At 36.1% G+C, this 26106-nt stretch overlaps 1 protein-coding gene across 10 annotated transcripts in view; it reads right to left on the bottom strand.

Annotated features, from left to right (window-relative positions):
* Nucleotides 1-26106, bottom strand: part of LOC150103132 (TOX high mobility group box family member 4-A-like) — a 540588-nt gene that overhangs the window by 183843 nt on the left and 330639 nt on the right. For 2 of the 10 annotated variants that reach the window (XM_090397572.1, XM_090397577.1), the window contains exon 1: nt 11144-11605. The exons of 7 other annotated variants lie outside the window; for them this stretch is intronic. The gene's annotated coding sequence lies outside the window, so the exon portion shown is untranslated. Of the gene's footprint in view, nt 1-11143; nt 11606-16378; nt 16406-26106 lie in introns of those variants that run through there. One more of the 10 variants, XM_090397574.1, reaches the window with a different exon arrangement.

The following is a 26106-nucleotide window of genomic DNA, read 5'->3' as shown; positions in this document are numbered from 1 at the left end:
ATTCGTTGGAATAATAAAACGATAACTGCGTTTGTTCTTGGGGGGGGGGGGGCGGAAGGGGGGTATCTATTTTGCAGAATAATAAAAAAAAATCGCAAATCCTATTAGAAAGTCGAGTTTCTCATCCCTTCGACATTCAATGAGATTGGATAACACCCCTTTAACTGAAAATTCATCACAAAGGTTCCTGGAACCCTAGACGGAATTTGGACTGGTCTTTACCAGGGGAAAATGATGCGATTGTGCTACGGAAGTCCTCACGAAACATTTATAACAGGACCCTTTCGTTGAAGGTGAGGAAGCCGAATTCATGAAGAGGGCACAGTGCTTTTTATCGTAGAAATTTGGATTCCTTCTCCTGCCTGAAATGGATGACTCAATCAAATATAACAGCAGCTACGAGTAAGTGAAGTGGAGAAAGTGGTTAACAATAGCTCAGTACATCCCCCCCACCCCACCCCACCTTCCCCGTCTTATTGTCTTTTAACCATCAGATATCCTTTTAGGTTCCAAAAATATAAAATTATAAATCAAGTTCTATATTTTACAAAAAGAACCGTATGTTAGAATTTATATGTAAACAAAAATAAATTTGGTGAAGAAATCACAAGAAATATAATGTTATGTTTACTGTTCAGTACAAGATATTGAGAACATTCGTTTATGGTAAATGCCCGTATATATTTTTCTTTTTCACTGTTGCGATACACTTTTTTTTTTTTTTTTTTTTTTTTTTTTTTTGTTCCTCTTCGTTTTGGTGAAGTTTTATGCTGTCTTCCTCGAAGCTTATCTGGGGGAGATATCAGATGGCGGTGGTTTCGATTCAGTATTCACAACAAGCCAAGTGCCGATTTAACTGTTCATATACGTGTAGTATGTATACACACAATATATATAAAATTGTATATGTGCATTTTTTCTGGACAGCGTTATAGGAATTACAGCTACTTATAGAAGTAAATGCACACACACACGAACACACCCGCATGTGCGCAATTCAACCTTTTTTGAAGAGGAGAGGGGAGTGCTGAACAGGGCGTGTTTCTGTCCTTGTATTGGCACTTGGAAAATTAGAGAGAATTACTCAAAAATGCAATTTCCCCATATTGCTATAACTACATAGCATCCATTTCAGCTCTCTGTAGGTCTCTCTTATCATATGCAGTTTGTTGATCATGTCAGGCTATAATAATAACAATAATTTATAAAATATGGACTTCTGGGAATTGTTTCAGTTTTCCTTTGAATAAAATCCAAGACAACGCGACGTATTTTTATGATATTTAGAATATTAATTCATATTAAAGATCGACATTTTCACTCTGAAAGCTTAGAAAGAATCGGAGTTTATTTCTAGAATACTTTACGAGACATGCAACTAAGAAGTATTAAAACGAAATGTTTTTTTTTTGGTTTTTTTTCCCCTCTGGTTAGCGTTATAAGAATTACAATACTATTTATACATCATATTCGGGACAAAACTCCAAATTCTCCTGGACTAAACCTTAAAACGAATAACTTTTGACCGAGTGAACTAGATAAATTAATTCAAACCCATCTTTCAGTTACTTGTCATAAAGCAGTGAACAAAACTCAAACGTGGATGTTTATCGCTTCCAGATACTACGCACACAGCAAAGTCACGTGTTAAAAAATAATAAAATAAAATAGAACAGTTCTGGCAAAACTAACTAGCAGAAAGTGCATTGGTGCAGTACATCCCGGATACCGTCATTTATCACGTAGAAACAAGGGAAGTTAATAACTAAGATCGAACCAGTGATAAAGGATGAATTTCGAAATATGGTAATAACATGTTATGGACACAAAATAGCGTAAACGTACATCAAGTTAAACATATCAAAACATGTGTTATTATGAATTTTCAAGCAGCATCTCAGTAATAATGACTCAGTTTTGTTAGAAACGAGCAGGATTCAGATCTAGTCTAGGAAAGCAAGAGAAATTATACGGTTTTTCAGTGAGTTAGCCAATCTCATGCAGAAATAGCAGGATTGTTCCTATTGGGAAAAAAATAACTCGTAAAATAGACAGAACAGTCAGAGAACACAGGTACTGACAAACACAGCGAACAACAGAAAGGATTAAATGCTATCACTACCAAAATTAAGTTTTATGGAAAAACCCATGTTACCTGGCCATAATGGACCACTGAACCTAATATGTAACGAAAGAACGAATATGTAATACATTTTAAGCCAGTTACGGAGAAGGAAGTTTTTTTTTTTTTTTCCCCTGAAAACTCGGGTAAGACATCGTGCAAGACAGGCAAGCTGGCCAGAGGAACACACGCAATATACAGACATAGAACGCTACGGGAATAATGATTAACCAACCTCTTCCGTCGTGTTTGGTTTCGTATACCTGCATAGTAACGTGCGCGGATCTATGCGTAAGCATAAATCAGGAAGGAAACTAAATCTAGTCCAAAGCACTAGTAAATATTCTCAAACATACAAAAGCAAACTTGTAATAGGGAATCATCCGACAAGGAACGATTCATCCCCCCCCCCCAAAAAAAAAATCACATCCAGAGGACATTCCCAATGTTGAATGGCAAGTGGACGACTGCAATATCAGTAAAGCAAAGATGAGGTGAAAATTTAAGGTTAATCATTTGATACCCTTTTGATCTTCGACCTATTAATTGGCCCTTCTCTGACAAAAACACGTGCAATTTGCAGCTTTCAAGACAAAAAAAAGCTACACAAATGTGAAATGAATCACTTGATCGACCAAATCAAAATGGATCGTGCTATCTACACTATGCGACATTCTTTATCTGGAAAAAAAAAAAAAAAACTGCGTTCTGGTAATGGTTCCAATAAAACTTTGCCACTGCCATGACACTGTGTATGTTATGATTAAGGGTCTGCATTCTTCCCCAGAGGAAGATTTATCCATCCGAGTAATAAAGATTTATTCACATCAGTGGCTAGATTTTGCATTACCATATAAATGTACAAAAGAAAGGTCAATGACTCCTGAAAATTACGTCCAAACGTTGTGGAATCTCCCTTCTTTGTGCGCAGTCAACTATTAAATAGTTAGAGGACTTTCAACCCACACACGTATAAATCTTTCATGTAAACATCGAGGCAGGAATTTGTTTTTTTTATATAATTTTTAAGCAAATAGCATTTACAAAAGTAAGACATCAAAATTGCAACAGTCAAGAACTGATGGAATAAAACGAATCTCTTGTTCCCTTGACAAGTGAAAAGCGTCAAAAGATATTTGGAAGAAAACATTTAAACCTGTTTCTGACGATATGTCTCAATCGATAGGCAGCCAATGACCTCACTTCGCAAGCAAAAATCATTGCCGTCAAAAGAGTGATCTTAGCGGGCTTCATAACTGCCACTAATGTAGGCCAATGAACTATTGACATCTTTTATTTTAGTCTCGCTTTGTTCATAATGAGGAGGTGAAAATGTTGCTAATGATATCTTAGTCGAAGACTAATTATCCAGCAGTGTGTCACTTAAGATGTGTTATCTCTTGGGAGACCAAATACCAATTGCTTTTTTTTTTTTCTTAATTGGATATTTTCAAGCGCTATCAGATAACTAAACAGCTTTATACTCAGCGATAAAAAAAAAACATTACATTATAATCTACGCTACGGCAAAATTTGTTCTCAGTTGGATTCTTCCGATCTTGTAGTTACTAACGAAATTTTCTCCTGGAGGATCTGAATAATTAGTTTGTAAAGTAAATAAATAAATATTCATATCTTAAACCGTTTCACAAATATACCTCGAGCGATAAGGGAACAAAAAAAAACTGTTATATCATTCAAGTTGTTCGATACTACAGATTAACGTTATTTTTATTAGCAGAAAGGAATCGTAAATTAAATACTAAGATCTCTTTTTAAATGATCTACTATAATGTCCCTATAGTAAAGACGGTTTCTTTGCGACACATACGTTATTAGAATTTTTTTCAGAAAATGTTAAACAACTACAAACTATACAGTAAAACATTTGCTAAACGAGGCAAGTACAGCAGAGAACAAAGGTAATAACGAGGATCCCAAAAACAAGAAAATAAGCTTTGACATAAATCACAAGTCACATATTTCAGATGCCGAAAATGTACCGTTGCGGACTGGAGAAAGATCATGTGGTCCGTGGTTTTACGTGTTATTCTTTACAGGTGCGAAGTTGGAATATGGAAGAAGTTCCAGGATGAAATCAACTCTCACTTGTGTTGTATTGTTAATACCACACAGCAGATGGTCATAGAATAGTTTATTGACGTAATTGGTTGCTTGGAGTCAGGGCAGAAGCAATGAAGTCTGGGTATTATGTCAGGTCAGGCCGGCTTGTCTATTTTGCAGGTTGTAAAACCTTTTCCCATATGAAAAAGCTAACTCACCTTCAACTGAAATGCGTTTATAAAAGATTATCAATCAATCTTTATAAGTTACCGCTTATCAAGCATATAAATACAACTTTGCGTAATAGCGAATGAGAGGTTTATGTCTCCTTGACCAAGTGGATTTCTCGACAACTTTTTCTCTTGTGTTAATCAAGAGAAAAAGTTTACCACCTGGCAGTGACCAAGTCTATATATAGTCTACGAATGTAAGCTCACAGACCACCTGTCTTTCATTCCAATGGCTGAGGAAAGGACATCAGATTTCAAAACAGAAAAGCGCATTTTTCCCCTCTTTCCCAGTATTATTATTGGGGAAAGGATTGGTGCTGTTTTTTTTTTAAGGAAAACTTTTTATTGCACACTTTCTTCCTATAATAAAATTTTAAAAAAACAACAACATAATTTTTTAATAAGAAACAGAAAATACCATAGAAAGCGATTATATAAAAAATGTATATTGATATTTCCGTGGGTGTGACAGAGTTGCATCACTGCCGGCAGGTGGGTGCAGCTGACCATTACTCTATGGTAACAGATCAAAAGATTTCTTTGCCACAATGTGAATATATCGTTACTTAATAATTATAATACTCATTAATGATCCAACGAGGCTTAACGAAGGTTTTTCATCATTGTCTTCGCCACTCTCTCTCTCTCTCTCTCTCTCTTTTTTAATCGAAATCTTACTTAAATTTGTAGCTATTTATGACCTCTGTGTACTTCTATTCTCATTGGCATCACTTTGGAATCTTAGTATCCAGGAAAAAAAAAAGAAAGTCTAAGTCCAAAAAATAAGATGCACAAACAGATGCGTAAAAGCCTTCATTGCTCAAGTCTGGACCCATTGGCGCTAACTGGCGTGTGTTCTTTGAGTTTCTGCACGTTTAACCTTTTTTTTTTTTTTTTCTAGTTAGAATGGTCAGAAGAAAATATGGGCATTCCGCTCATCTAATAATTATGATGAGGACTGAATGAATAACATCGAACAGATGATTTAGTTGAATCTCGGAGTTTGTCTATATTTTCAATGTAAATTTAAAAGTGTGAAAATTCGATGTATAGCGTGTCTACTTTCTATCTTAATTAGCATCTCGCTTGCCAGAAAAGGATCATCAGGCTCCATTTATAGAACAGGAATGTTCAACCTGCTTTGAGAAATGGGATTTTTTTTTTTTAAATTCTTCCAGGCTTCTCTTCAAGCCAGTTAGGATAAAAACTAAATAATGTAAAAATTACATTTAATTAAAATAAAAAATAATAAAGTACACTTACTATTTAATGAATTCTGATCCTCTTAATTTACATCGAAAATACAAACAGAATTAAAAAAAACAAACATGCAAACGATTCATTTGTACATTACTTCTCGCGCTTGAGGGGGCGGTCGTAATGGAGTATCGAAACGCAGTTTGTAGATTGCTTCGTGATCACTGAATAGCCACGACATGACCCACGCAGTTCCGGATTACTGGCAATACTTTTCTTAAGCCTTCGTATATTTACAAAACAAAACATGGACCAAAATGATCACTAAACATTTTAATCACATGAACTAGAAGGGGGGGGGGGAAACACGGGGGTGTGAAAATTACCAAGTACTGAGAAAGTAAGCAGAGCTCTTGAAACTATTTTATCATGCCGATGTGGAATCTACGCGGCATCTGTAAGAGGGGCTATGAATTTTTGTCCCAAATTTTCCTTACTGTCGATAGCAAATGTAAGTAATTTAAGTAAATGGAGACTGCGCATGCGAGAATTAATAGTCGGAGTATCCCATTGTCCACAATGTTTCTTTGAAGAATAGGTGACTCTTTCGCTGCGATACGTGCTTCCCGCTGATAATCATGACTGCATCAGAGAAACACAGACCAGTGTGTGGTGACAGTGTAATCACAATGTATTCCGTATTCCAGAAAACGGAACGTAAAATATGCAGCAAAATAGTTTAAAAAAATACCGTGCAGAGCAACGGTTAATGTTCTCTCGATGGGGCCAAATTTAAGTTTGTTGGCAGCCAACACTTTGGTCCACCACTGGTTGACCGAAGTAGCATCTTCGTTCTCCGACCTGCAGACGGCGAGTTTAAATCCCACTGTGGCATAGATGCGAATGTCTTTCGCGGGTGGATAATTTTCGTTGTCCACCGTAAGACCACCAACCAAGCGTTTATTGCAGACCGAAGTTAGTAGCTTGAAACAGTACCACGTTTAGCCTCTAAAACGGGAACGGGATTATTTAAGCCTTATTCACATTGCAAAATCGTCCTATGGATTTCCAACCTTTAGTGGATGGGGAAAAAAAATAATAAAAAATATGTATTTTTATGTGCTTTTTCTCATTTATAAATATAAGTTTACTTAAACGTGATGTAAAAATAATTTTCATAATTTCAAATTTTTAAGTTAGTATTAAAAGGAGTAAATATCGACTTGGCCTTCAGAAATCTTGTATTAAGACAGTGTTTTATAGGGCAGTTCGGACAACACAATGTGTATTAATAGCAGCACACAACAGTAACGATTACAGTTACTGTTCTATGATTGTTGCGTCACTCAATAACTCAGTTAAAAAGAGGACCTTGAATGCGTGTGTAATAGTCTATTATAGTGGGTTAGTGCAAGGACGTAAAAGAGTTGACGTTTATTCAGTGGCGCAGAGGAAAAATCAGGAACCCGCGCAAGTAGTTTGATGCTCTATATATAGACACACAGATGAAGAAATATTATTTTCTTTTTATGCTCTTATCTCGATAAAGAACCTTTTATTTATATTAGGAAAATATTAACCAATTTTATGCATTGTGTACAATGTAATAACCCAGTTAAATATAATCAAATAATTCTTCAGAATAAACGAGAAGAAATTAAACTGATCACTGGCATCATATATATTACAGTTACTAGTTAGCATGGTAACAATCCCCACACCTTTAGTTCTGATTTCTAATAAGGCTGCATCTTTATTTGCACTTAAAATCATATTTTTTATCCATTCAAATACTACAAACTCTTCTCTTTTTATATATAAACACTCCGAAATATTCCGAGAGAGAGAAAGGGGAAAGGCAAAAATGCTCTATCGGCACCGTTATCTGATTGGGCTCCAGCTGACGTCATTAGGGTATAGAAAGTTGTTCCGCACGAGCTGCAAATCGTATTAGGTTTCATCACCTGCTTCCCATAAGTCTAGGTTAAATAGATTTCCCGCAGGGTGGCGCAAAAGTCAGCCAAGTGAATCGCTATAGCGTGCGACAGTGCAGTGAGGAATATCAAAAGTCGTTTAAGGTGAAAATGTAACGTCGCAATATTTTGTCCGTTGGTTGGTTGGTTTGTTTGTACATTGGCCTTTTTCCCGATGAACATCACACAAATCTACCTTAACAATATCAGAAGAAGGGGAGGAGACACGTGTGACGATGAGTGGAAATTAGATAGAGCTGAATTAACTGTGATAGTAAATAAAATAGCAAAGGATGGGGAAAAACCAATTCAAAATAAAGTTTAAAAAAGGGACGTAGTAGGATAACCTCGTCAATCAAATTTTGCTATTTAGTATCAGAACTAAAGTGGAAACGAAAAATTAAATAAAAATCTGCCGATGGATGATAGGATATTCCATTTAGTTTTATATTGTTTGCTATTTCCTTCCACCTGCCTTCAATAGTAAACAGAGAACACCTGGCAGTGCCATAATCTTTAGATTGTGTAAGACAGATAGATCCGGGCAGGTAAAAATAAGTATGAGGAAGCGGGAGAAACTAGTAACCTCGAGAGGCTGGTACGATACTAACACCCTAACTTACAAAGGTTGGGCAGGTGACAAATATCTAACTACTGCATATTAACCAAAAAAAAAATATCTCCAGGTGGGAGGATAAAAAACGTTTTGTTTACATTTCTTAAAAGGCGATGTCATCAAGTGTTAAAAACAGGAAGTTGAATCTCAAGAGTAGCCATTTATTAACGTTCTACAGAAGAGAAATAATACTAATAATATATTAAAAACTGCATATTTATAGAAATAATGTGGCTATACGGTGTTTAGATGTATAATAATGAAAACAATGTCTGCGCTAACAATTAAGCACGCGCATTGTAGTTTTCATATGAAAAAACTACAAGCCGGACAACAATCTTAACATGAAATATGCAGCAAATGACTATATGAAATCAACAAACAGGCGTGACAACAATGATATAAGCTCACGTGAACTGTCAAATGAATCTTCGCGATTTTATTAATAGTAATCAACCGCAAAAGTTTCAACAATGATTAAAAAACAAACACTAAAATATTTCTGCAAACAAACTGCAGACGAATGACAACTATAGTAATTTTAATTCGTTTTTATATTTCTTATAAATGATACATTGAATGTCTATGTGTACAAAAGGTGAGTCAGTTGACGATTACTTCAATAAAGTTGCTTATATCACCGGATGTTATAGAGGGAAAAAAAAAAAAAAAGGAAGAGCACTGACATTGTAAACTGGTTTGGCTGTTTTCACTAGAGGGGAAATCTATGTTCTAAACACATGCGTATACATACCAAACTATATTCAAAAACCAATTAAATGGGCGGGGAGATATGCATTTATAAACGGGAAATGAAAATGGCCGATTAATAGACTGTGAAATTTATTTTAAAAGTATGAATAACCAGACATCGAAAATAACTTTCAGAAAAGATAAAACGTATAATATTAAGTAAAAAAAAAAAAAAAAATACAAATACAAATCATAAATACCATAAACAATAATACAGGCGGTTAATGGGTTAAAAAAAAAGTTATCGTAAACTGAATAAATAAACTGAATAAACAGCGCATTTTGCCAACAAGATAGTATAAGTCGGAACTTAAGAGGGAAAACAAGTAAGGAAAATACGTAGAATAAAATTTCTCGAGCTACTATTTAGACCACTCGAGTGGCCGGTACGACGCTATTCATGTTGACGCTAAATACAAGGGGCTGCATGACAGGATACGAGAGACCATCTTTCCTTTGCTAGTCAGCGGTAAGAGACCTCCCACGTAGGTAACAAAATGATTAATTACGCAACATTTCTCCTTGATAAAAACCGTGAGAACCCCACGCTAAATGAAGAAACAGTAAATGAACCTTAAGTGGAATTCCCTGCGGTGAAATAATGATGTTTAAAGCAACGCTCTGCTGGAGAAACAAAAACTAAATGTGCTAAACATGCTTCAGACAACGTACATTCTCCGAGCATTAGCGAACGTAGCGAAATAAAATGTTTAAGGCTTAATCTCAATAAATTTCCTTTGGCCTTGCTTCTCGTTTTCAATTAGACTTTTTAAGATTAATTAATTAATTACAGGATTATTTTCTCTTCTTTCTCTGTGTGCTTCTCATTCTGTAATATTATGCTCATTTGCATCCTAGATTGTTTCGCGTGTCGTTGCTAAGCAACAAGCGCTGAAAATTACAACAATGTTTTAAGCATTGAGGATTTATTTTGTTGGTAGTTTTGTATTTCGTTGGCGATGCTTTATGAACAAGTACTTGCTTTTATAAGATGCTTTTGTAGCGGTGAAGAGATTAGATTTTAAATAGTTTAATTGTCACGACTTGCAAGTCCTTAGACCTGAGAAATAATAACGAGATGCTGCATAATAATCAGATGGAAGATATAAAAAAACGCTCATTTTTTTTTTTAAATTTAAAACTGTATCACATCCAGTTTAGAGCGAATGTCATTATTAGCGCATAACTTCGTGCATTCAATATGGAATATTAGTTCTGCAATGATCTAGTTTTCGTATGCAAGTAGAGCGTTTATTCTTCTTCTTCATCTTTTTTCATTTATGAGGATGAAGATCCGGTTCAATTCTGTGTTGTCACATTGAGGTCTTTGACGTATTTCTTACGGCAAGGAATTTTCGAACTCCCATTTTGATATTTACTAACTGTTTTTCCTTTACCACCGGCTACTAATTCAGCATCTGTTCCATATATTTCAACTTAATCAATGAAATATATACGATATGATTATTAAGGCATACATATAATATGGAATGTATGATAAAACAAATGCCCCCGAGGCCTATCTATCACCGCCGCCTATTTCTTGACAACTGGCCTTCTTTAATAACCTTGCAAAACAATTTTTGGAAGTCCCCACCTGTTAGTTTACATTAAACTTTATCGCTTACGGTGAACATGGGTGTATCTTACTAGCGCGTGCACTTGGTCACGTCTTGTCGAGGACGACAAGAGCACGAATAGAAAAAAAAAAAAAAAAAAAGGAAAAAAAAATAAGGGGAATGGATGAAATAGTATGAAAGAGAGAGAAATTTATGATAATTAATTTGCTAGCTTTGATTTATGTGTGTATTTGTCAGATAAAGGAAAACGATTGTTTCAGTCTGGTGTACTATATATACCGATGAGGAGAGAATGGAGGAAGGAAGAGACAAGGTCGTGTTTCGACTGATCAAGGATATCCGGTGACTCAATTAAATGGACGTACTGAGGTTTCACGTTAGTGCCAATGAAAAGAGCCTTAATAATAGAATTGAAGGTTTGGAGCAATGCTAACAAAGTACTTATGCATCTTGGGAAAGAAGTTTAAATGTAATGTCCTTTTCTGGTTATTCCATAATCGTACAAAGCAAAGACACCCAACGGAGTATTTCTAAAAACGGTACATTCAATGATTAAAATAATATAAAAAAAAAAAAAAAAATTAAGGAAATCCTTTGAACTCACAAACCTTTAAATCCTGAATCTGTCACTAGATGACGCGTCGATCGGGCAACAGTTATCAGTCCGCTACTCCCTAATTTCCACAGGTGTCCACGGAAAGGAGCAAAAAATAAAATAAAAAAAATACGAGAGCCAAAATACTTCCGAAGTCTTTTTCCGCCAAGAGCTTCGACACATTCCACGACTTGAAACTCGCGGCTGGAGACTGCACCGTTGGTGGCGACCGTTTTAACGGATTCCTTCCATACGTCCGATCGTCAGCTTTAGTACCTTGACCTTGCACAGTGCCGTACATACACACTCGCACACTACAAAATTCCCTGCCGCTTTTCTAACGCTCGTCAACAACAACGAAAAAAAAAAAAACACGAGCGTTTACTTCGCTCTTTTAAGAGACTGTTCTCTTTTACAAGGAGCCCATTTCGCTAGCACTCAGCCCAAGGCAGCCGACAAACTGGACGGCCTTCCATTTCGCCTGCACGGCTCTACATGAGTCGGTCCGTTCGTTGAGAGAGTAAGGCTGAAATCGGACTGACCCATTTCTCTCGGGAGAGGGGAAGTGGGTAAATGATGAGGTTGTGCGTGAATGCGAGGAGGGAAGGAAGCCGTTGGGGGAAAGGATCAACGAGGGGAAGGGGGGGGGGAGAGAAGACTGGCTGTACGGATTGAGCGTGCCGGTAATCGACTTGTAGAAGACGACGAAATAGCGGGAAGCCATTGTCTTGATCGGCTTTCGCATCAACTTCCGTCCGTAATACAGTGTCAGGGCCATGCCCGCAAACTGCACGTGGCCAAGGACAGCACACCGCTTGAAATGTTACGTCGAAAGGGTATCGTTTAAGGTGAGACAGCGGGAAGGGAACTTAATGTCCGCAATCGACATTGTGCTTAGTGTACATTGTATAGCAACAAATCTCTGTTTATAGTGGAGAAAGCATCACCCAGACCTCCTGTCGATAGGCAACTGCTTAATACAGCAACGGCCCTATTGATTTCTTAATTACATTATCGTGCTTATCAAATTGAAAGGTTGCAGAGGCATACACAAAAGCAATACACCGTATTATTCAAAGGTTCCTATTGTGGCAATATTTCATAAATAATTTTATTTATAATACATAAACATTCGCCTGCCCATCTCCCTTCTCCACGTGAATTATTACTCTCTGCACCAGGGGGAGGTCTCCAATAAACTGTTACAGCTAAAACAATACGCCAAGCTCTTTCTCCTAAATTAACAAAATGATATTTTTTTTCTCAATGAATATATTTTTTTCTCTTACTCCTTTCCCTATCGGTACAATACTTCATTATTTAAAGCACGAGACTATAATTAGCTTTTTTTTTTTCCCCTGTACTCTCTCTCAGTTCTACCTATTATTTCTATTCTAGGCGCCTCATTTGCCTAATAACTTTCCCAGCTGTTATAATTTTCTGCATGGACGATTATCACATGACTTTTTGACGTCAAGCGTGACGTCATCCACATGAGTTACATTAAACAGTGTGTGGAAAAACTGTTGCTAATAAAATGAGAGGTTTTTTTTTTAAGGTTTCGTACTATTCATATTTTCGAGTTTTTTTTTATTTTTAGAAAGGTCTGCAACGACCGTTCAATTAGATGTTTTTACTACCAATGCAGTAATTAACAGTATAATAATAAATGTCTCTCACGCCTTGGAGGAGTGTTTAAATCTATTTAGAGAAAACTGACAGGTTGGGATCAATATATTCTCTCTCTCACCCACACACACTTTTTTTTAATATCTCTTATCCGACCTTACTGGATGATTTGGTCATGTGACTATTTCTAAGTTGTTTTCGTATCGGCTTCTTTGCATGTAGCGATATAAACGCGGAATAAGTATATTAGTTTACTCCATGCATCCCTACAATCTGACAAGTTTAAAATACGACTCGTTTAAAAAAAAAAAAAAAAAAAAAAAAAAGACTAACTTTCAAAAAAAAAATTATACAAATCATTTTAACATTTGTCAAAAGAGAAAAAAAAAAAAAAGTCCGTAAATTGACCATTGTGGCGTTCCCTCAATCTTTCATGCTGTTTTTCAGTTGACAATCGACTCAAGATGTGTTGGTGGACAAAGAAAAAAAAAAAGATTTCTAAAAGAGCACGGACTTTTATTCAAGCAACCCATATCTATCTTTCTTTACGGTTTTTTACTGCAAACACTCTTTAAAACACAACATATATACCGATAAACAGCTTCGGTGTATCAATTGCGTTGTGTTTTATTTTTATTTTACACTTTCGGAGATAAATAGCACCACTGAAAAAGAGAAGAAGTGAAAATCCCCGGTATCTCCGCAACGAGAATGGCACCCATAGAGAGATAGAGCTCTCTATGGAGCCATTGTGGTGCAAGCTGTGTATCTCTGGCATGCCGCAAAGTCAACAAGAGGTTCCCAGTTTCAAATCTGTACGATATTACCGTTTATGGTATATTTCAGTAAGTTCTAAATCGAATAATTGATATATACTTTGGGAATACTTTGGCGTTTAAGGCGTAAAATATTATTTCAAACTAGTCTCGTATCTGCCTTTGATACAAGAAGGAAACTACGGCATGTGTTTATTTTCTGTTAAAATTTAACAGAAAATAAACATGGAAAGAAGCAGTTTTTCTTGTTTATATTTCACAACCCACTGTTGATAGAATAGCTAATAATGATTACTGTTGTATTGCATGATTCGTCTCAAGGTTAATATTTAACACATTTCGCAAGGTGACCTTGTTGACAGCGGAATAGAAACAAGTAACTACGAAACTGTACATCAACGGGAGCATCTTTAGTTACAGTTAGTTACTAACTGCACGCATAAGATAATTTCCTAAATAATCAAATGAAGAAGTATTATGTTATAATCCATAACTAATTTTTTAAAAAAAATTAGCATTCTTGTCTTTCGATTTAAATCTGTTTCATGTCGTTAAAAAAATTAGACTTTAATTAAAGATCCTAGTAATTGAATCATCGACAGTTATTCTTTCCAAAGAATTAATTTCCCATTTAAAAAAAAAATACAAATTCACGTAAGGGAAAGAACTCAATACAATAATAATGTTTTCCTTTGTATTCTCTCTCTCAATCTTTTAATTATTTTTTATGTGACTCCCACCCACGAACGGTTATAAACCTATAGTACATTAGTACTATGAGCGGGTAGGGATTATTATTTTATTATCCAGATTATTTAAATAATCTGGAAATTATGCTGTAGAGACCAACACGAAACTTTATCATGCCACTTCAGAACTCCAATAACCTGGCGGTAATGAAATTCATGTATCCCCTCTCCCCCAAAGACTTTCACTTTTACCTCGAGGAATTCAAAACCGCTTGTTGGTTGGAAAGCGGATAAATTAACCAATGGGACAAGCAGTGTTTGTTGTATATTTACGTATACACAAAAATAATACTAACATGTTCCACAGTGCGTGTGATTAAAATATCTTATAAATTCATTGTTTTTTTTTTAAAAAATAATTATTAAGAAGATATGATCGATTTTATTCTCGGTAGCAGTGATCGTTATGCAATGCATTTCGCAATGTGAAGAAACGCGGCAACTGCGTTTCGCAGTTGTCATCCCGGAAAGGAACAATTTAAAGCAGCGACGCTGCAATTGTCGACACCTAAGCAGCGGTTCCCGACAGTCCAAATTAACACCGCATTTCATGTGTATTATCGCCCACTGACCTGCGAACAGCTGAAAACTAAGGTGATCTTGCGGCCTCGAGAGGAGGGGGGGTGTCAACCATGTTATTCGAACGGCAACACCGCTATTCACCGTAGCAAGGTAGACAACAGATGGTTTATTTACCTCTAGGGTAGATGAGGCGATGGGGGACCAAGGAACGCGGGAGCGTGCGTAATTGTAAAGGGTTGTTTCAGGTGGGGAACATTCTCGGTACGAGGGGGAAGGAAGACGCTCAATGGAAGCCACGGAGTCGTCTGCAAAAATACAAGTGGGCAGGTCCGACACGTATTTCGGATATTATAAATGACAGCCATAAGTTTCGCGACTAATTACTATCGTTACTGGAATCATGACCGTTTAACATACCAACCGTTATAATTCTGTGAACTTCCGGTTTAATTTTGTCCAAGAAGCTTGCTGATTGGCGCACATCAACCACAAGCTTTTTTTTAAATTAAATGTTCGGAAAACTTGTTTTCACAGAATACCACACTGTTGCTGAGATATCAACGACCTGCACCCTAGAAATTAATTCAACTTACGCTCATATAGTTACATAAAAAAAAAGTTCGCAAGATCTACACTCGCTGACTCCTACAGTTAACGATAAGCTGAACGCCGTAGAAGGGATAGGACGCGACAATTAGCACTATTCAAATATTTCCAATGCTAGACATTTGGAACTAATGAATGTTTAGAAATTTTGGAATTTAGAAAAATTTAAATGAAAGAACACGCTAGATTATATATATATAAACAGCGCTTAAACGTATCAAGAAAACCTATACACGATTTGTCTTCTTTCGTAGAATGCGAAGATGAGAAACGCACGAATATTATATTGGAAACAAATGATTACATTTCATAGATCACATGCTCTCCAAATTTTTTCGGGAGGACCTTTTCTTAAAGTCCTATTTCGTAACAGATATTGCAGGTTCCTAGCTACGCTATTGCGGATATGAAGGTGAGAATTTTTAGCGCGACAATGCCGTTACTCAAATTAAAACATAATTCCTGAATACGAGTACTATGCCGCAAAATCCAGCGATGCGGAGAACCCCAAAACTCAAGTGCTGCCAATGATTGCTCTCATCGTCCTCTTCGTACACACTCCAACACAAACACACGCACTCAAACGAGAGGCCCACGACTTGTTATGAAGGTGAGGAAATGGTAGGTAAGCGACTATTTTGATAATCTCCAAACTAGTTGCCATTTTGCTGTTCATTTCATTGTTGGCGTATTTATGTTCATTTCACGCCTTCACGTGATGTAGATGAAAATGAACGTCACGTTAACCGCATGGCGCAAGTTAAACGTAAGATTCTGCTATATAAAATTACAATATTAAAAACTTTTTAGACATAGTTACAATTCAGGGGCGGGGGAGAGGAAGAACATTTAAATCTAACCACGAAAGAAAAGTGGAAATAAGGAGAAAACAAACAGTATTAAATAAACACGCACGTGGGTTTAAAATAAATGGTTAGCTGACTCAGCGTTTGTAAAGACTCTTACCTGTTACACTGACCCAAACAAACCACGTGATCAGAAGATAAAAACAGTACTTGGGATATTTGTATGTCGAACGATGAAACAACAAAAAACATCCACAACACACATGTATTGGCCTATACTGTTGATATAACGAGTTTTAATTTGAAAAAAAAAAAAAAAGAAAGAAAAAACGGTCTGGGGAACGAGAGTACGTCGAGAAACAAAGGGAGCAGCTGTTTATGCAATCAGTTCCGGGCACGAGCGCCAGATGGTGAGCCATCCAGGTTACTCTGTGAGCTCTTCTTTCTTCCCCCCCCCCGGGTTCCCTCCTTTCGACTCGATGTTCACCGCAAGAGGCTCCGTGGCTAGCACCTTAACCCTCAGGCACCGATAGGGACTGATGAAGCCTGTCCGATGATAATGACCTGATAAACTGCGACTCCAGATGGTTTTCTCCCACACTGGACCTGTGAGACTCGCATCTGGGATTCCTTTTCGTTTTTCTCTTTTTTAGGTGCGTCGTTTCCATCAGTGTCCACGTCATCAGCATGCATATTGCAGTGCGTCTAAACACACACACACACACACACACAGCAACAGCTACCTTTGTGACGATATTTGCTCTTCTCTACGGAGCCGCCTGCCTCGCGTGCTTGACGATGTAACGATCACGTGGCAGGAGAGTGATAGAAAGTAAAAGTAAACTAAAAAATCGAGCCAAATAGAAACACAAGTGAGACAATTAAGAGGACGAGATAGAAAGAAGGAAAAAAAAAAGAATGACAGATGAAGTAATTATCTAATGAAAAAGAAAGAAATATATAAGGAAAAGACTTCAATATGTGTAACTATGTGGCAGTCCGCATTGTAATTAAGCATTCTATTTACTGTAGTTAACTTGTTTAATTAGAAAAGTTCAGCATATTACATAAAAATTATCATTTTTTTAAAAAAGCTGAATAGTTGTAGAGTGGTAATTGCATCCTAGAAATTAACAGTTTCATTGCTCTGTTCATTAACATGGCAACCACACTAATTAACAGCGTTGATTTGAATATTTCTTTTTTTTTTTTTTAATGTATTTAAAGGTACATAAATCGAAAAATATAATATCGGCTAGTCAGCTTATTAGAGAATTTTGTGTGACTCAAAATTCTGGAGGTTTTCCAAATGTTCAATTCCTATCGATTCATCAAGAACTTCAGAATTTTTGTGTGGTATTTGATTAATCAATTTTGGGCTAAAAAAAAAGTACTCTTTTCCTCTGAGAACTGTAGATTTTTTTTTTTTTTTCACAATTCCAAATGAATCTTAAATGGTTCCATGTAAATCAGAGATGTATCGGAGAAAGAAACTGTGATTTTAATAGATTTGTTTATGTAGTGTTTTATAGTGGAATCAGCAACGCGAAGGATGTAGTGAAAGATACGGTGACCATGAACGAGGTAGCGAACGGCCCTCAATGAAGGGACTTCTAATTTTGACTACAAAAAGAGGCGAGTGTCTGTAGCTCAATGGGTATCAACGATAACGTTCGTTAGAAAATTCTGGGTTCGAACCCCTTCTAGGAGATGAAAAATACTTTCACATACTTTCATTTGAAGATTAGTTAATCGGTATTTTCTCTCTCTCTCTCTCTGGAACTCAGGTTTTACATCCCGCAAAACAGGTCAACCGGCCAGAAGAACACAAGTAACATACAGACATAGGTGACCCACGAGAATGAGGATTAACCACCATATCCCGTCGGATCATTTCGAAAGAGCCTGAATGGTGCCTCTACGCACATGCGTAGAACAGACTAGATGACAAATTATTGCCTAACTGTTACGGAAATGCATTTGTTTTCATTAATATATTCGTATGTTTCATATTTTGGCATTTCACGAAACGAAAACGAATCGAGGGGGTGGGATGAATGGACTACAGACTGTATTTGTGCAAATGCAAGAAAAATACTTAGAGAACACACACACACACTATTAAAACGAGTTATTAGATCTTTAAAAAAGCATATGATTCTATGGTTCTAATCTAACCTCGGTGATTTCTTCTTGTTTCTCCAAATGGAGAAACACGTGCATGGTCGCCATTTCTCGGGTGATGCCATGCCCAACGCGTCTTGCCTGAATGAGTTAAGGACTTTTATTTGACAGGATTATCAGCCTTAAAATAGAAGTAAAATAAGTGCATCAAGTTAATGGAAGGATTACACTGACAACACAATAACGAGCTACTTCGAAGTACTTTAACTAATTCGTTTTCAAGTAAACAACTTCTTATGTTGTCTAGGTTGTGGAGTATTTCTTTTAACGCAATTAAACAGCTTACTTTCAAAATATCCCCAAAAGCAGTTTATAAGGACAGTGAACTTCGGAGACATTCAATGATTACATTTATTCGATGTGGATAATTTCAATTATTACAAAAATGTCAGAAATTGAAAAGATATTTATATGAAAAAAAATGTATAAAATAAGTGCTTAATTGTTTTTTATTTTCGCAATATGTTCGTTTTTGTTGTTTTTGCTTGAAATTTTTCATAATTCATTTCAACAAGTTTTGCTTTAAAGCGCATAAACCGGTTTCTAGCTATCGCTATTCTTTCCCTTATTCTAAGGCCTTCATATTATTATTATTATTATTTTAAATGTCCTCCGTACTTTAGATAATACGAAGAACATCACACAGAAACATATGAGAGAAAACTAGACCGTATTTTTTGGCTTAGGGTACGTAATTGTCCCCAGCACATACTGGGGACAATTACGTACCCTAACTCTGATTTATATCACTTTTCGTTTTAGAAATATTCATAAATATGCAGTCCACTTTTTTTTTAATCCAAATACCACTCACTGGCAGCCTACCCACTGATCAGTGTCCCAAAACTTGAACATTTTAAGTATGACCGTCAGTATTTTGACCAACCGAAAAGATCCAGTAAGTATAAACAACAATATTTGCTCTGTTAGGCACTGAACTGCAGATTTTTTATTCTTTTTTGATTTGAATCTGATCAACGAACACTTGTAGATCAATTGCACATTTAGTAGTGTAAGTAGACTAAAGATTGAATAATCCAGGAATCCTTCCCTAGACACCAAACATCTGAGGATGCATCTCCGATAGAGATAACAGTTGAAATAAAATCGAAAACTTCCAAAAGATATTCGCAGTGTTTTATGAGCAAGAAATATAAAACAATTAGAAATATAAGAGATAGCGAAGTTTCAGAGAGTAGAAGTGAGCATGCGCATCACATGTTTTTCATTTTAACACATGCGAAGAAGCTCCCACTTTTCTATAATTCTAGACAAAGACATGCTTTTTTGCTGCTTGCTTTTCCGAAAAAAAAACAATTAACAGTGCACTACAAGCATTCACGTTAAGAGGATGCAGTAAACAGCAGTTTATTTAATGTTAGAGCAGTCCGTTTAGGAGAACAGTTTTTGGCGAAACTGTCAGTCGAGATTTCCAAGGTCATGGCATGAATAGCAGTTTTGATCCCAAGGCTTTCATCATCTACAACTTGAAAACAGGTTTGATTCCCGTACAGCTACAATGTTTATACCTTTATCACGCACTCGCAGACAGTGCACAGAAACGCGCGTTTGACGTTTCACAGAGTTGAGTGTCCCAGTAATGGACAAATAGCTGACTTTAAGTCAAATTACCTGCTAGGACGTTTTTGTTTTTTGGAAAAGATTTTTCTTTGTCCGAAATGCTTCACTTATTATTCGCAATAAATTCTTCTTATTAATAGCGTTATTTGCGTGTAAGATTTACTGCACTCTTCTCGGAACGCTCTCGCTTGAACTTTTTCAAGAAAAATGATAATGAAAGGGTTCGCAAAGGATCGTGGGAATTGAGTGACGTCATTGATCCAATCAGAATTGTCAACGGCGTGAAAGCAGAATAGTTATTAATGGGATCTGAGGACGGAAAAGAGGCTGCATCTAAGACAGAATAAATTTTCCAGTTCTTTGACCTTCAGAACGACCATGGATTTGTATTAAAAAAAATTAAAAAAAAGATAGGAAATGTAGATCAGTGTCCGTCCGAATACTCGCAGAAGCAAGTATGACAGGTGGAAGTCATTATTGAAGTATATAGGTCAAGACTATCTTCTTGGCACGTGTGTTGAGTGGAAACAGGAACTCATTTACATATCATGAGGTGTTGTACTGGCCGATGTTACAGTTGTGACGCCCACATGGAACTTTGATTATTCATTCTTATTCTTTCTGTTTTTTCTTGATTATTTTTCTTTATTTTTAAATTTCATTTTTTTTCTTTTTCTTTCTTTCATTTTAGTTTCGGTTTATCTTTCTTATTTTCTTATTAACTTAATGGTGTATTACCTTTTAATGTTTTCCTTTCCCACTGTTTTCTCTAGAACTATCTATCTCTTTTTTTTTTTTCCCACCTCTTTTTTGATTCTTACACGTCCCTGTAAGCTGTCAGTTCGTGGTGAGTGGCACTCAAGGAGATGAGAGGAGATTTATCTGATAGTAGTTTAAATGAGGACAACTGGTGGGGTGGGATAGAGAGAGAGAGAGAGAGAGGAATTCCGAAAAGTGTTCGCGTGACCTTTCACACGCAAAGTTTTCAGTTCTAAAGCATATTGACCAGAACTGAGGAAGTTTAAAAGTGGAGAAAAACTGTGGTAAATTATAAAGAGGTGTAAAACTATCGTTTCACGAGTTCTGCCTAATAATAGCCAATTAACGGAGAGAGTGATCACGTGATGCACGCACACAAAAACCTTTCTATGTTCCGACCGCAGCACGAAGCTCCCATTGGTTAAAAAGTAGCTGTCATTGCACTGACTTCCACAATTAATTATTAAGTTGCAGATTTAATTCTATGTATCTATCTATCTCTTCGTCCTTAACGAAGAATGGAGTGATAGACAGATTGGCAGATAGAAAAGAGAGAAGGAGGGGGCGAGAAAGAAACTCAGGACAGACAGATAGAAAAAACTGAATACCTTGCTGCCAAAATCGCTATTAACATTTTTTCTAAGTTAACGAAAAAAAAAAAAAAGAAAAGAAAAGCAGATGCACACTTCAAGTTAAGTCGTTTTAAAAGAGTTCTTTACTCCTCGACTGTTCCCTAATATCGGGGGCGCCGTACTTTAATATGCTTGGGGTCTTACAAGACTAAGAACTGGGTGATAACGTGACCTCGAAGGATCCATTAGAAGTTAGCAAGCAACCTTGGTGCTGAGGTAATTGGACATATTAAATGTCTTATCTACAAGGAAAGAAAAGTTCTGACAAGGAAAAGCCAGGAGAAAAACCAAGAAAATCACATTAAAGTGTGCTGACGTCATACACTTGAAAGAAATTAATGTTCTCATAAGTGGCAGTAAAAAAAAAAAAAAAAGAAAACTGATCATTAATATAGATCAGGAAACAGAACGAAGATATGAGAATTTATTATTAAGTGGCACGTGGAGAGAAAGACTTATCGTTTGCCTTTCTGAGAGTCTATTTCACTCTCACTCACTCCACCTAAAAAACAAACAAACATATTTTCTAAATCGGTCTTATTTTATTCTGGGTACTCCACTCTTCTCTATTAATAACTTCTCTGGTTAGTATTGTGAGCTCAAAGAGTCATCATGAGGCGAAGTGTATTATGTCTATTAATTGGAGGCTTAATGATAACCCTATCGCACATTTAGTATCGTAATTAAGGGCTAAATAATCCGATTTCTGTACTCCAAGGACTAACTTTGGAAAGTTTTCAAGCCACTAAGCATGGTAGTAACCCCACACTGGGCGGAGAAATTCTACAAATTCAACTGATCGAGAATGAAGACGCTGTCCACTCGGCCAACTGGATCGGCAAAATCGATAACTTTCCTAATCTGGAATTAATTTCATCATTTTGAATTAATTTTTTTTAATGCTTAATCCATGATTCTGGAATGGCTACTGAAATGAACAGTGGCTGTGCTTTGCTGATATACCACAGTTCCATATTTTCTACATGTACAGTATTGTGTTGTAATTTGTAGGTCTCTATATGTTTGCTTTATTTTCATAACTATAATGATTACACATTAATATCTTAAGATAAATAAAACATGCACTTTATCATTCTTTAGTTTTATACTTTTACATACATGGTTAGAATTCTTCGCATATTTCTTTATTTTTGTAAACGCAATATAATTCTGTTCGCCCAATATTTGATTTTGCGAAGAGACATACCAGGTTTATGCAATTCTCTATCCAAGAGCGTATAACATGGCATTTTTAACTATTCCTTCAAAATACTTTTTCTATAAAAGCGTACTTAATATTTGGCGGTAAATTTGAAAGGTTAGTATAGAAATACATTGAATTTGCATGATTTTTTTTTTTTATGCTACTAAAAGAAAGCTCCTGAAGACAAAATGTCCAAACAATATAAATAAAAAAGCCTATAGAACATTCACCAACATTTAAAATAATTTTCTCTTGAGGACGTGTCAATACTTTTACAAAGAACTTTTCGACAAAGGCAAGTTAGTCGCTCTCGTAAGAAGAAAGGCAGAGTTCTTCCTCCCAGAAATTCGTTTTTTTTTTTACTCCACAATACATGCAAACCAGCCGAAGAACACACGCAATTAAAAGAAACAATGCACTGACCCCATAACAGTAGTGGCTTCTGCCGTAACTTAAAACAACAGCCATCCACGGCAATAACTACCACTTGCCGAGATAGCAATGATAATTCACAAGCAAAATTTAATAATAATATTATTAAGCAGATCTAAAAAATATAGAATGGTCCTTATAGTTATTTAGGCCAATGCTGAGTATATAAAATGTGTATATGAGAGAGAGACGGAAGTTGGGGAGAAATACAGATAAAGAGTGCATGCGCGCGCGTACACACACACACACATACACATAAAGAGAGATGGTATAAATTTAAATCATTTACATTTTTTTACCATTTCCTTTAACCCTTAGAAACAATCAAGAACGTCTTGCCAAAAGCAAAGATGCTATTCATCTTTATGACGTAAACACACACACAGTTATTGGTAAAAGAGAGCTGTATTTTGACATTTTGATTGGTTTCTCCCGCCCCCCCCCTTCCATCCACACACACACACACACACACACACACACACACACACACACACACACACACACACACACACACACACACACACACCGAGAAAGGGTTTTTAATTGAAAGCAGAATTACGTGTGAAATGTATTCGCGCGCAGTCTGTGTGCATCTATCTAATGCCTTTGTGTGGCTTATGTTGGCTAATTAGCTAAGATTCATAACAGCTCGTTAACTGGTTAATGGGTCACTGCACAAACTAATGCATGCGAGAGACAGCAGAGATGAGGGAAAAGCTGCAGGCTAGCAGGAAAAGTCCAATATGGCCCGGTTAATTAAAAAGCTGCCTAGATTTTCAATTATAGCATCTGTACCATAAAAGAGCAGTTTCTTCGTTCTTAGTGTGGGACACGGTTTAGTGAACAACTATTGCTATACACAATGCAAAGGTCTTCGCATCATTTTGGATCAGTGCTTCGTCACAATTAAATATGTCGGAAGTGACACGTGGCTGCTCAGATTAGAGACAATTAAAAGGATTTCCTCTCGGTCTACTGTATCCATCCATCTTACATAGCACAGCGCAAATCTACAAACTGGCTAAAACAGAAGTGAGGATTACCCAAATATGTGCGATAACAAATCGGATAAACCTGCAGTCCATGAAGGGACGGCTAAACATTCTTAATTAAGATTACTTGATGAGACAGACGATGGCAGACTATATTCCTAAGGGTGTAGTTTTTATTTTTATTTATTTTTGGCGAGTGCAATCGATAATTGACACGAGAAAACTAGCTCTATTTGCACTTATATAAGTAGGCGCTAACCTTCGATATATGGTATGCGTCCTTATTCTTTTGTAAATTTGTTTCGTAAGCATTTTCAGCACAACAATGAAGTCACGAGCACAGAGGGTTCAATCTTTGCTCAGAAGTCAGGTCGTTAACCCTACTAGGAATCTGTGGGATGAATTACAAAGAGCTGCTTGACATGTACTGTCGCAATTCCTAAGGATTATCAATTATTATAGTAATTAAAAACAGGCTGATATTGACTAAGCTTGATTTATCCGCTAACAGGAAGTATATAGGTCGTTGTGCTGGGTTAATCTTTGCTAAAGAGGAAGATTCGGTAGTCCCGTTAGTTACAAAAAATAACAAAAGTTGTAATTATATTCTGACACGGTAAACGACATGAAAAAAAAGTCGAAAAATAATTAACAAATAAAGATATTTATACGGTGCATTTTGAAAACAGACTCGCCTGAGGATAAGTATTTCTGTTTATTAGACAGTTGACGCCTCCAAAGAGTCCTAGGATTCATCACAGGAGGACACTCCGCTCTACCTTATCTACACACGCACATAATAATAATAATTTATTTTCTCTAAGTAGAACAGTTTGTTTTTTTTAGCATTTTTTAAAGTTTTTTTTAATACGCAACTTCAACAATTAAGCTCAAATTATATGTATAAATAACTTCATATTAGCGAGGGTGGTCTAGGAATATGTATTTCTTCGGAAAAAATATATATTTTTTAAAAAAAAGGTTCATAAAATATATATTTTGAAAAAAATTGAAAAAAAAACTCAATTTTTTTTTCGAGGAATATATATTTTTCAAAACACATTTTTTCCCAAATTTGCTTATAATCTTAATAATTGGATCTAATATTAAATGTTTAGTAAGAATATATATAGTTAAATGGCTCCCAAAGTATAGTCTACAGCAGACAGACCACTAATAACTTCTAGACCATCATTAAAATCATACTGTAAAGGTTAAAAAAAAAATAATAATTGAAAGTTAATATTTTTATAAAGTTTTGCAACTATTCATAAATAGCTTTCTCTATTAGTTTAATCTTTATGTTTCACAGGCAACGCGTGTTCAAATTTTAATTTTTATGCATATAAATTTTAATCTGCGTATGTGCGACTACAAAAAAAAAAAAGTTTACAACAGGAGGATAAATCGATCAATGTATCAAGGAATACTGAAAAAAAAAATTAATCTAACCTCCCTCGCAAGTAAGAAATAAAAAAAAATCCAGTTCTTTTGCCTCAGTGTCTTGATATTCCATTAATGGTGCAGTTCGCAGACATTTATTTAAACGAAGTGGTCACTGCGCATGTGCAAAATAATGCCTATAGCGAGACAATTGAGTGTCAAGGGCAGAGTGCTATTAATTCAGTCTATGACCAAAAAAGTCACCCTTCGAATAACACTTGTGGTTTGTGTCTGGAAGGATATTAAAGTCCAGATACCAGGACTTCGTGGGAGGAATGGGTACCTAAATCATGTAGACATTCAAAATAAGGGGAAAGAGAAAGAAGGGTTAAGAACACCCCCTAAGAGTAGTAAAGAATGTTGCTGACCTTGAGAGAATATCTTAAGCGAAACATGTAATGGTGTGAAGTCATTTTTGAAGAACTCGTGTATCATTTCCTAACGGTGTGTTTATAGTGAAACATGGCCATATAAACAGGGATCCTATAAATTGTCTGATGGAGTCATAGATAAAGGGCAGAACTGTAATTATGAACGCCCATTTAAATGCACGTGTACTAGGGTCCAAATAGATGATTATTAGTCATTCCTAAATTACCTGGTCCGAAATGATCTTCCCGTGAAGAATGGTGGTCTCAATGACTTGGCTTGTCGGCCTTAA

The sequence above is a fragment of the Typopeltis vanoorti genome, chromosome 9, assembly GCF_054136105.1.
Source record: "Typopeltis vanoorti isolate ZY-2024b chromosome 9, IOZ_Tvanoo_1.0, whole genome shotgun sequence".
NCBI classification, from domain to species: domain Eukaryota; kingdom Metazoa; phylum Arthropoda; class Arachnida; order Uropygi; family Thelyphonidae; genus Typopeltis; species Typopeltis vanoorti.
The sequence above is the reverse complement of the archived record's forward strand: the minus strand, read 5'-3'. Positions and strand labels throughout refer to the sequence as shown.